This window comes from Equus quagga, chromosome 1 (genome assembly GCF_021613505.1).
Source record: "Equus quagga isolate Etosha38 chromosome 1, UCLA_HA_Equagga_1.0, whole genome shotgun sequence".
Classification (NCBI taxonomy): Eukaryota; Metazoa; Chordata; class Mammalia; order Perissodactyla; family Equidae; genus Equus; species Equus quagga.
Genome location: NC_060267.1, coordinates 41883524 through 41896934, shown reverse-complemented (window position 1 = coordinate 41896934; position 13411 = coordinate 41883524).

Here is a 13411-nt window from a genome sequence, read left to right as displayed (position 1 = left end):
GGCTGTCTTTAGTGATGTTTCCAGAGATGTCAAAGAATGATTCTATTTTTGAATATCATCAGCCCACCTAAAACAACGAGCAAGCAGCCCACCACCGGAAACACATACTCTCCTCTCCTCAAGAATGTTTCCCACAATTCAGAAATTGTGTTAAAGCCTTTACTTACTTATTTAAAACATGGGGATATCACAATAATTCTAGTTAGTTTCAAATTATGCTCTGGAAAAAAAATGCCCTAGTGCAGTCTTTCCAAAGCTTGAATTCCCATAAAAATTACCTTCTTGATAATACAGATTCTAGCCTAAAACTAGACTGGTTTGGATCAGAATCTCCAGGGGGAGGGGCCCAGGAATCTGTAATTTTGACAAAAGCTTACTTTTACTATCAGACAAGTTTGGGAACCATCTCTCTATGTCTATGAGCTGTTGGTACAGGGGAAAGAGAATGGTCTATGAAGACAGGCAGATGTGGGGTTGAGTCTTTGTCTTATCACTTGTTAATTACGTGGCCTTGTGCAAGCAAACTTCACTGAGCTTCACTTTTCTAGCCTGTACATTAAGGATAATACTAATAGGGGCTAAAACTAAAAATATTTGAGAGCCAGAATGGCATGGCAGAAATCAATCAGAATTAACACTGGTCAGAGCACTGGGCCAGGCATCAGCCTTTTAATTGCTGGATCATGGGAACAGGGAGGGCAGATGATGGCAAGAAAGTCTGGGTAGTTGGGGAATCAGGTGGTGGCACTTGGAAGACTGAGTCAGTGACTGTTTACTAACCCATGAGAAAGCATTACAGTTTTTTTAATAATTGGGAAAGCTATATTCATGTGCATATCAGCAGACTATCAACCCTGTATGAATTAAAAGGTGGTGGTGACTATGATAGGTATTCAATAAATAGAAGTTACTGTCACCGTTTGTGCTCTTTTATTACTTATATGGCTCCTGTTATAATTAGAATATGGAGCTGAACAAGACCAAAGAAGGTCAGGACCAAAAGTCCATAGACACCCCAGGGCCTTTAGAATAAGATTGTAACCAGATTATTAATCTGTCCGTGGAAGGACATGGATGTGAATGTAGATAAGGAATCTAAAATTGGGAGATGATTCCAAGAGGAAAGAACAGCTAGCGTATGAACCACGGTTACAGTGAATCCCATGTGTCACCTTAAGCAGAGATGGAGCAGGTAGTTATTATGGGGTCTACAGAGATCTTTTTGATCTCTATCATCTCTGTAGAGAGATTTGGCAAAGATCCGAAGATGCAGGTCTTCAGATATTCAGTAGTAGATGTCAAGAATCTAGATCCAGGCGTGGGGGTGCGAACCAGGTGAAGGATCAGATAATAAAGATGGCTCAGGGACAGGAACCCAGACTCTCGGAAACTTGGTTACACTAGTTACAGTGTCATGATAGCAGATCAATTGATTTAACATGGAGATGAAACACCTTAAATATGAACTCTTAAATTCCCTCTCCCTAAAGACTAGGCTGATTGCACTGTATGGGACAAGTCTTACCCTATAGATGAAGGCTAAGTGGGCATTTTTCCAAGCAAACTCTGCTCTGCACAGCAACAGGCAAGCACATCATTGCAAACACTAGGGAGATACAGAGAAAGGAGTGGGTGAGAGACTATGGCAATGATTTGCAGAGTCAGGCCTGGGAAACAGGAGAAGTCAGCAGGCATGGAAAAATATCCTTTGGTGACATGTCAGTTTTTTTCTTCCCACACTCACAGCTCTCTCTGCCTCTAGCCCATTTTTCTCTCATCCGTTGGCATTTGCTCCCCAAATAGTGTAATTGTGTAGAAGCATATCTCCATTGCCCTAGGAAAGTATTATATACATTTATTAAATGGAAATAGGGCTATTTGTAGTTTCTTTTTGTTTAATAGAAAATACTACTTTCAAGGTAGTGACAGCAGTGTGGCCTCCAATCCTGTCATTGAACTGCTGCTAGAAGGAAGAATCCAGCTGCTGGCACCTCCACGGGGCTGGGGGAGCCACTGGAGTCAAAATTGAGAAAATTTCATGTTGTGTAACCCACAGCAGTATTGCTTATTCTCTGCTGCCTTCTGTGGGAACCAGAAATCATTGTATCGAGAAGGCTGGCCAGGGGCAAGTAGAAAAAGAGGTTTCCAAATAGTTTGCGAAGTACCAGGGAGGGGAGCATCTTTCAGCTGGGACCTCTGGGTCCCACGCTGCCTTTTGCAACCTGCCTCTTCCTCTACTTACCTCTGGCCAGAGTTGGTGTGGAATAATAGGGAACATGTCTTCATTCTATTATCAGCAAATTCTAATGGGAACTCTTACCAAATTGCCTCCTGGTTGCTTTCACTTCTAAATTTTGTGCTGGTGACTAAAGTTACTTACAAGGTGGGTACCTTGTGCTCAATGACTTAATTAATGTATGTTTATTTATATCTTTAAATAAGTTTCTCTAAGGCACCTACTGTTCTAAGAACTGTCACAGTTCAGCTGAAGAGGGGGTGATTTTGGGCTGGAAAGACAGTTTCTGTTTCTTGAATTTAAATTACATCCTTGACATTATAAAACGTTACAGATACATTACCATTGTCGATTGTGTACTGCTCGTATGTTTTTGCTACTGCATTATTCAGAATTAGGTTAAAAATTCTTTTTATTGTGTCTTAATGTTTCTAGGATGTGGACAGATCAATATTTCTAGCCTGTGCACACACTCTACCTAGGGCTGTGAGTCATATTTGCTTTGAAAGAAATAGCACTTAAGGACTGTCAGTCAAGTCAGTTGTAAGAAACATAGAACTCTTTAAGAATTACTCTGCCTCCTCCTCACATCTAAATATAGCTAACTGGTTGGAGTGTCTAAGAGAGATAGCTAAGCTGTATTGTAAAAAATGGTGCAATTGCAATTAATCAATGCAAGTAAAAAACTCAAGGTTTTTTTTACCTACACATATCAAATATATAATCTTCATTAAATTAAAAATTATATCACAATATGAGTAAGGAATATGTGTAAGGAAATGGCCCAGTTTACTACAGTCATGTGTATGTCAATATTGTAGTATTTTGTTTTAATAGGTCCCTATGCCCTTGTTGGGAAAGGACTGGGAAGGGTGTGTGAAGATGGGATTTCTAGTCTCCGTTTGGCCACTGCTTAACTAGATGACCTTTAAAAAGTACTGCCTTCATCTCTTCCTTCTCAAGATCTGAGTATCCTTTCAGACTACAGGTTAAGGACTACTATTAAGAATTAACTGGATATTTTCAGATTTACTTGCTGTGTCTCAGTGAGAAGTCAGAGTTAGTATCAATAGAGCTTGATATAGAGGAAATCCTCCTTTAACATTAAAACGAGCTTGCTTAATTAAGATGTGTTTACTGTTCCTGAAAGTAAATAAAAGCAAAACGGTTCCTCTGGTATCTAATATACTAATAATGTAACAACCATTTATGCAGGGACTACATACCTTAGACTCAACACTGTGGTAGGTGTGTGTATTTAATCTTCTCCTCGCATGAACTTCCATTTACCTATCACATAATTTATATTTGCAAAGTGATATTTGGATTCTTCTGGCACATTACCACCATGATCGCCAATAAAGGAGCCATACTGTGCCCTAATATCCCTGATTATATTTGTATCTGTGTCTGTAGAGTTTGCATCTGCAGATGGAACAATGGACTGTACTATTAAATTAGCACAATTTTGCAGCATTGCCTGGCAGAAGCTCACATTTAATCCAAGAGGTTATTCAACCCCATCCAATATGATTACTCTATAAATATTTGCCCAAGCTCAGCACCAGCGGTTACATCACTAATCACACACAGGTTTGTTATAGCAAAGACCCCTAGTGTCAGCAATTTGAAAAACAAAGCTAATTAGTTTTGATTTAGGGATGAGAAGACTTATTAAGTTGAAAGTGAACAGTTTGCATGGTATAGAGGCTATTCAGAGCACATACAAATATGAAGGAGATTTACTATTATTGGTATAGGATTTTGAGAAGGAATAGAAAGCCTGCTCGGCTAAGAATACAGACACATGTCACAACCATTGGCAACAACCAGTGATGGCTGCGGTGCGGACTGCGCAATAGAATAACTGCCTTAAAAATACTGCTGGAAATAAATATCCATTAAGTAAACAGTGTACTTTCTATGCAACCAGCTTTAAGATAAGTCCCTGGTATCCCCTTCCAAATAGATCACTGTTCCGAAATCCCTCCAATGGAAAATTCTGGTCTCAACAGCAGTGTTGACCCAAATCTTTTGATCTGGGGAGAGAGTGGCAAAGAAGCTCCTTACCCTACATTCCTCAGCTATCAGTCTACTGTAGGACTTGAGGGTTTTTCTTTTATTATTATAATGTTTGCATCCCTTAAAAAAAAAAATGTTTTGGGGGCTGGCCCCGTGGCCGAGTGGTTAAGTTCGCGCGCTCCGCTGCAGGCGGCCCAGTGTTTCGTTGGTTCGAATCCTGGGCGCGGACATGGCACTGCTCATCAGACCACGCTGAGGCAGCGTCCCACATGCCACAACTGGAAGAACCCACAACGAGAAGTATACAACTATGTACTGGGGGGCTTTGGGGAGAAAAAGGAAAAAATAAAATCTTTAAAAAAAAAATGTTTTAATTGCAAAATTTTTACTAACATATATCTTTATGAGCACCAAATAATACAGTGCTATTTATTCCAGTTTTTGAAAGGCACTATTGTTCAACGGAAAGACTTCTACTCTGAGACACAAAAGGAAGAGAACTAACATTAATTGAGCCCTTAAATTGAGCCCAGCACTACGCTATCCTCTTTAAATGTGCTCTCATTTAATTTAATAATCATAACAATTTTATTTGGTAGGGCTCATAATTGCCCCTTTCAAGATGAGGAGACTGAGACCCAGTGGGGTTAAATGACTTAGCTGTGGTCATCTCACACTGTCTCGCATTGACAACTGGATTCTTCTACTCACAGCTGAGATCTTGGGTAAGTTGTTCCTTTCTTTGGGGTCACTTGCCTCCTCTGTGAAGTAAGAGGAGTAGGCGAGGTCACTGGTCTCTCAACTTTTAGCGAAACAAAAAAATTTTTGAGTGCTTACCCTCTAACATAAGTCATATATATACTATTATAAGTCATTTATATTTATATTATTATGTCATATATATATACTGTGAATCCATTCATTAAATAAGTTCATTTTTTCTTAAATTTTTTGCTAAAAATACATAAAAATATAAATCTTAATATATTTCCTTCTACTGAACCAAGCAAGATTCCTGTGTACTCTACTTTAGAAACTACTCGACTGGATGGTCTCCACAGGTTCTAAAAATCTACAATTCTAGGTTGTCTATTCAGCTTTGTGAATTGTAGAAATAATGAAATGATGAAAATCTTACTGGCATGGGTAAATGTTGATAGAGGAGCCAGAGAAACCCGGAAAAGCCAGGCCAGGAAAGTTCAGTTGTGAGCCCTGAGCAACGGAATGTGGAGAAACCAGGAACTCAATAAATGGGGAAGATGAAATAAGGATCAAAGGAAGTGATGATGATGATAATAATAACAATAACAACAACACAATAGAATACTTTCTATGTTTCAGGACCTGTTTTAATAATTTTATATGTTTTTTTTAAATCATTACAGCAAATCTATGAGGTAGGTATGATTATTATCTCTAAATGAGGAACAGAGAAGGAGAAAATGAGGAACAGAGAGATCAAGTAACTTACCACCAGTTACGTAGGTAATAAGTGGCAGAATTGAGATTCAAACCCAGTCGCTTAGTTCTAGAAGTGATCTATAAAAGAAAGCAGAAAGGACAAAAGGTCATAGAAAATTGCTAAATCTTAGTAAATACTTGTTCATTGTCTTGTTAGGAGCCAAGTCTCCCAGCCTCATTCCTAAAGCTATTCCCAAGTTTCCCAGTCAATATTTGGATGAAATTGGCTCCCATCCTCTACTCTAGAGGTAGGTCTAGTCAGCAGTTGTATTAATCAGGGTTCTCTAGAGAAATAGAATCAGTTGGATAGATAGATAGATAGACAGACAGACGGGTTTATTATAAGGAATTGGCTCACACAATGATGGAGGCTGGGCTATCGAAAATCTTCAGTGTGGGCTGGGAACTTGGAGACGCACGAGAGCCAATGATACAGTCGAACACCAACGGTGCAGATAAAGACTGAAGGCAGCCTGCTGGAGGATTCCTTCTTGCTCTGGGAAGCCAGTCTTTTTGTTCTATTCAGCTCTTCAACTGATTGGATGTGGCCTACCCACATTATGAAGGACAATCTACTTATTCAAGGTTGACCAATTTTAATATTAATCTCATCCAAAAATATTTTCCAAGGTGACATCTGACATTAGCCACCACAGCTAAGCCATTCAATGTATTTCATCTACTTGATTTCAGAGATAGATACCCAGCCCAGTTAAAACCAATGAGGGCCAAGAAATCTTACCACTGTGACTTACTGTGTTTCTGGGGACAGGGCTACCTTGTAAACACAAGGGGAAAGGTTGCCTGAAGGCAGCCAACACCAAGGAAGAGGAGCAGAGCTATGGAGAGAGATCCTAATTTCATTTTAGGAAACTTGATCCAAGTCCTTACAGAAACTAGATATACCTATAGACTACACAATTATGTAAGTTAAGAAATCCCTTTTAATTGAATTTGGGTTGGATATTCTGATACAAGCAACATAGAGAGAAATTAGGCAGAGAAGGAGCCCAAACTTTTTGAGGTCAACTTCAGGTTGTAGGCAGCTACCATGCCCTTCTTAACAGGACCATGGCAGCTGACTATTAGGCAGAAACAAGATGACATTGCAGACATTTTCATGTTTTTTTAGCTGCAGAGAAAAGCCTGGCTAACCTTTCCTGCCAGATGAACTATTCCCTACTTCATGGTTTCACCCAAGTCTCACTTAATGACTAACAACCAAAGAGAAGGATGTGGCCATACATCAATTAAATCAAAACCAGAAACCCTGAAGAATTTGTGACTAAAATTATCTTAACATACTCTATAAAATAATTCATCTTCAACTCCATTGAAAAATCATCTTGCGAAAATCCCCTATACAAACATTTCACTTTTTTCTCCATCCAGGTCAATCTCCCTGTATTTCTGACTATTCTTCTGCTCACATTGTTCCCCTCCTAACTGTCTGTCCAGTGGTCCCAAAAAGTTCTGCCTTCTTCAAAAGCATTTTGCTGTTTGTTTTCACCCATATTGATCTTTCCTTTTCTAAACCGTTGAAGCTGGCATTGCCTGTTTTACTCGTTTGAGCACTTAGTCACTTTTTGTCTTCATCATTAACTTGTAGACTTGTGTGTATGAAAGAAAAAGAGAGAGAGATGTATCACTCCAATTCATTCTTAGAAGACCAAGATATTCCCTATGAGTCCGACGAGGCAAAGAAAGCAGAATAGGAGGAAAATCTAGACGAGTTGCTCAGCCAGGGAGTGGCGAATTTAGAAATAGGCAAGTGGAGACTAGAATGTTTCAACTGCAAAGTCAGGCCAAGTGTGGAATAGACAGAAATGATGTAAGTACCTTCAAGTTCAAACAAATCTTTGGTATCTGTCAAAGGAGGAGAGATATAGGTGATGAGCACATAGTCAAATAAGAGGCCAGGCACTGAAGATAGGCCCTGAGCAGTTAGGAAATACCAATGGGTGCCAGAGATTCTTGGCAGGGAATCCTTCCCTGTGGTCTAGAATGAAAGCAGGAGTCTAGACATGGAAGACTAGAGTGTAAGCAGAGGGTAGGGACTCTAGGATTCAAATTGGATTTATGTCAAAACCTGAAATTAGATCAGAGAAATGTAACGCTCTAAAATAATCACAAACAAGAATCAGGACAGTATGATAATAATAGCCAGAAGCTTAGACTAAGAAAATGTAGGTTCTGGTTACTAGCTGACTGACCTTGGACAGGTTATTATAACTTGTCTGTGCCTCAATTTCCTCTCTAGTAGAGTAAATGGATTGGACTAGATGAACCCCAAGTTCCTTTGGGGGTGATTCAGGGGTTTCTTACCCAAGGAAGTGCATTTTGCTCCAATCACTAAGGCTTTTAGACCTTCTGAGAAACCTGCACCTTGCTTTAAATTACATTAAGTATTAAGGTTTTGTTCTTTGTTCTTCAGTTTCCTAATTTATGCAAGGAAGATAATACTAGTCCTAAAGTGTTTTAAGAATCAAATTTTCAGTGGAAGACATTTGGAAAAAACTAAAGTGTTGTAAAAATTTAAAGGGATGAAAAGTCAACTTTGTAAACAGAAATTGTTTGGCCCTCTGTTCCTGATGGACCATGCCTGGGCTATGCTGAAAGGGTGACATACATTTAATTTATGTAAAATGGATGTCACTGTCTATTAGTGTTTGCTATAATGTGCTCCATTCTTGGGCTTTCTAAAATGTTGAGAAATATTTGTATTAGATTTATATTATTTCTAGGATAAAAATTTTAGTTGGTATAAATTGGTAACGCCATAAAACTTTTCTTGAATGATTGGAAAGACGTCCGACCAAGATGAGCCAAATCAGATGTTCTCAGTTTGGGGTAAGTTGTTCTCTGTTCACCATACACGTAATCCTTCTTGCTACCATTTAATAATCTCAGTGCCCTAGTCTCCCTTTTTTAGCACTAATGCCATACCTCAGCCTTGCTTGAAAATTTGTACTGTTGCTACCACTGATATATCTGTTGTAGAAAGAAACAGACTTTCGTTTCCAGGACTGTCAAATCAGGAGCCTTCACAAGAACACAAAGATTCACTCTATTATTGCACATCATAAAACTCATGCCTGTAGTTTGAAAATAGAAGTCTTTGGTGTAAGCATTTGCTTGTTTGACAGTTCTGTTCTAAATTTTGAAACTGGTGGTACTGTAAAGTGCCTGTCTGACAATGGTGTACCAGAGCTTAGTCATGCAAAATAATTATTGTTCACGGTTCCTTAGCTGAAGTCAATAGCTCCGTGCAAAACACAACATAATGCAGAGATCTAAAGTTGCTAAATCAAAACTGAGAAAAAGAAGAATCTTAAACAGGTTTGGCAGAAAAAAACAGGTTCAACAAGATTTGCCAAGTGATTTTTCTCAGCACTTGGAAGACCCTAATATTTCTAAAAGAGGCTTCAGGATGGAATCGATGGTAACCTACATTAGTACATTCTGGTAATTGTTGTCAGTAAGCATATATGATGTCAAAGAAACAAAAGCAGTTGTGGAGACATTAGCAAATGGTGCATAGTGCTTGTTTTCTAAACTTGAAATAATATTTTCCGATTTGCTTCTGTGAATTCCGTGTTTTAAAGCCTCCAGTATATCACCTACACTGAAGGAATTGATTAAATTATTCTAAATATGTGAATTTTGGTGACTGGAGTGGCAGGATGCCTCCCCTGGATCTATACTGGAGTCCATGAAAGGGTGTAGCTGCATATGCTGGAAAAGTCAAAATTCATCCCACAAATAAAGAATTATGTCTCCATGTTGCCTGAAACATTTGCCAGAGAATCTTGGCAAGATTAGGTGTCGCTCCTTGACTGCTTGAATGAAAAGGATGGAATGATGTCCTTCTTAACCCTTGGCAGACAATTGCACTTAAGAATATCCCTCTTATGGGGAAAACTAACGATATCTATCGTTTCCTTAGAAGAGGGAGAAATACAGAAACAAACCAGGATTTCACAGACTCTGCTCTAATATATTTAACTACATTTTTCTTCAACACTCTCAATCCAATGTTAAGAATGGAATTGATAGAGGTGAATATGTAATAACTTTAGGTTTAGCTCAATGCCATTTTTTCATAGAGTTCATGAACTTTTTAAAATTAGTTATTGAAGTATAATTTGTATACAGCAAAGTGCACAGATTTTAAGTGTACAGTTCAATGAGTATTGACAAATGTATACTCTCATGTAACTAATATCCTGAGCATTTCCACCACTCCAGAAAATTTTCTTATGTTCCTTTTCAGCCAACCAACACCCCCTTTCCCACTAAAAACAACTGTTTTTCTCGTTTCTATCATCATAGATTAGTTTTATCTATTTTTGAGCTTCATATAAATGAAATCGTGCATATCTAGTCTTTCGTGTGTGTTTCTTTTACTTAACATAGTATTGAGATTCAGTCATGTATTGTATCAGTAGTTTATTATTAATTTTTTATTGTGATGTGATTAGTATTTTTAGGTGAATATTCCAAAATTTGCTTTTGCATTCTTCTGCTGATGGACATTAGGCTTTTCCAGTTTTTGGCAGTTATGAATACAGCTGCAAAGAAATTCTTGACTAATCTTTTTTGTGTCTGTTTGTCCTTCTTTCTCTTGAGTGATACCTTGGAGCGGAATTGTTGGATTATAACATAGGTCTATGTTTATCTTTATAAGAAACTACAAGACAGTATTCCTGGTGTGAGTGTTCCATTCTATACTCTGACAGGCAACATGTGAGAATCCCGTTTGCTTCACACCCACAGTAATATTTGTTTTTGCCTGTCTTTTTAATTCTTGCCATTCTAATGTTTGGGGAGAAGCACCTCATTGTGGTTTTGATTTGCATGTCTCTGAAGACTAGTGACATTGAACATCTTTGCATATGCTTCTTAGTCTGTTCAAATCTTTTGCATATTTTTTCTATTTCTAATTGTATATTTTTGTCTCTTAATTATTGCTGTCGGTGTTCTTTATATATTTTGCATACAAGTTGTTTGTCAGATAAATGTATTGACAATATTTTCTCTTGGTCGGTGGCTTGCCTATTTATTTTCTTAATGACTTTTTGATGAGCAGAAAAATTTAATTTTGGTGAAATGTAATTTATCAATCATTTTCTCTTATAGACAATGCTTTTTGTGTCTGGCTTGGGAACTCTTTGCCTACCCCAAGGTCATGAAGATATTTTCCCATGTTTTCTTCTAGAAGTTTTATAATGTTAGCCTTTAGGTCTATGATCCATCTTGAATCAATTTGTGTGTGCGGTGTGAGCTAAGGGTTGAAGTTCATTATTTTCCATATGGTTATCCAGTTGTTCTAGCTCCATTTGTTGAAACTTTCTTTTCTCAACTGAATAGCTTTGGCACCTTTGTTGAAAATTAATTGACCAATTAAATGTGATTCCATTTCTGGACTCTATTCTGTTCTTTTGACCGACTTGCCTATCTTTACACCCTTACCATATTCTCTTGGCTACCTTCATGAGTTTTATCCTTTTTTTAGTCCTCTTTCTCTCACTTTGGTACTTTTACCTCCTGCAGGTGTTCGGTTCAGAGTTTATTTCACAAGTTAGTACAATTTCCAAACTGCTCCAGATCTCAGTGTCCATCTATAAAATAGGAAAAATAAGAACACCCTTATAGGGTTGTTGGGAAAAATAAACAATCTAGTATACCTATAAAAAGTATATTATAATTTTAAAATAATATTTGTATGTTTAAAATCTTGCTTATTTTTAGTTCACTTTTTACTTCCCTTAGTTTGAAGACATGTTCTCATGTATGTTGACTAAAATCTCCAAGAAGGGTATGCACCCTTAATTTCAGACTGTGGGGCCACTCATTCTGTGGATTTAGGGAAAAACAAAGATCTCAGATAACTAAAAGAAGTGATGGGCACCAGATTCCTTCACACTTACAGGGAGCCTACTTTAGTGGTGACAGCAATCCTTTCTGATATTTCTCCTTTGTCTGTTTTTTAAAAGGCAAGAACGAGTAAACTTCTAATGCTTTATTCTTCCAGACCTTTCTGATCTGATCTCCCTTTTCTTTGCTGTGGCAGCTATCTTTGCTGAATGACCTTTGCTCTCCCCACCCCTAGTCAATGACATTTTAAACTCTCTTAATAATTAGTAGAGAATCATTTGTGCCAAAGCTTGGATGGAGTTTCTCTGAGAGATTTCATTATAGGCTTCAAATAGTGTGAGGAGAAGAGTTCAAAGTCTGAAGCCTTCACTTTACCCAAACTACAACAAGCTGAATAACAACTCTTTCTCTTCTCACTCATCGGACAGCATATAACAAAAATGAATAGAAAATTCGAATTCCTTCACAAACTTTTTCCTGTTACTGCTCTAGTTTGTACCCCAATTATCCTTGTCATTTCTAATTTAAAATCTTTTCTTCCTCAAGTTTAGTGGCAACTTCTTACTTTTTTGCTCTTTTTTGTTTACTAGATTGTAAACTCCTTAAGCACAATTATTATTATTATTAAGACTGGCACCTGGGCTAACAACTGTTGCCAATTTTCCTTTTTTTTTTTAAGAATTGGCACCTGGACTAACAACTGTTGCCAATCTTTATTTTTCTGCTTTATTTCCCCACCCCTACCCCCCCCCCCCGCCTTCCCCCCCCCCCCCCCCCCCCCCCCCCCCGCCACGTACATAGCTGTACATCTTAGTTGCAGGTCCTTTTAGTTGTGGGATGTGGGACACCGTCTCAACGTGGCCTGACCAGCCGTGCCATGTCCGCACCCAGGATCCGAACCCTGGGCCGCTGCCGCAGAGCGCGGGAACCTAACCACTCGGCCACGGAGCCGGCCCCGAGCACAATTATTTGATGTTACTTAGTTTCAGATTTCAGCTTCAAACCAATTGCCTTGTATTCACTTCATAAGTCTACTGAATTAAATTCATTACAATCAAGTGCTGATATCGTGCCAAAGAAAAGTATCATATATACAACAGACAATAATTGTTCCTGGTTATTGACTGCAGGAATGCAGTATTTATTAGTTGATTGGTTAATAATTTGAATACATTTTATAATTAGAGCATCAGATGAGTCATGAGGGCTTTTCTTTTCAAAAACCTGTTAGAAATGTTCATGGCATTCTGTAGATCAAACTATTTAAATAATAACTCTTTGTACTTTTCTCTGTAATATTATCCATAAGATTTGAGCTGTATCACCTCATAATCAATGAAGAGTCTCTTAAATAATAGTAGTACTAAACTCCCCTGATGAGAATTCAGAATAGACTTATCTCCAATTCTGTCCTATTTTTTAGTGTCACAGCCAGGTTCCAGTGGACTTTACCCAGATAGGTGAATAAATATAATTTTCAAAAGATAGAGACATGAAAATGAAGCACCAGTGTCTTCTGATGCTAGATTTCCCAATTCTCCTACTGATATGCTTACGTAGAAATTTTTCTCAGGTCTGTGATTAATTTCTGCTGCCTGGAGCAAACTGGTAAGTCGTACTTAGATTTTCCGTAGAACATGGACTTGTCCATCAAATCCTAGACAGCTAGTCCTGGGGGCCCCCCTTAAAGCCTAAAGGAAGTAAAATTAGGACAGATAAAAGGAAGTACACTACACATAGCCCTTAAACATTTTTAGGTAAAGCCAAGTGATGTGGATTAAGGCTGCCCCAGCTAGAGAAGCCCAAGGTGACCTG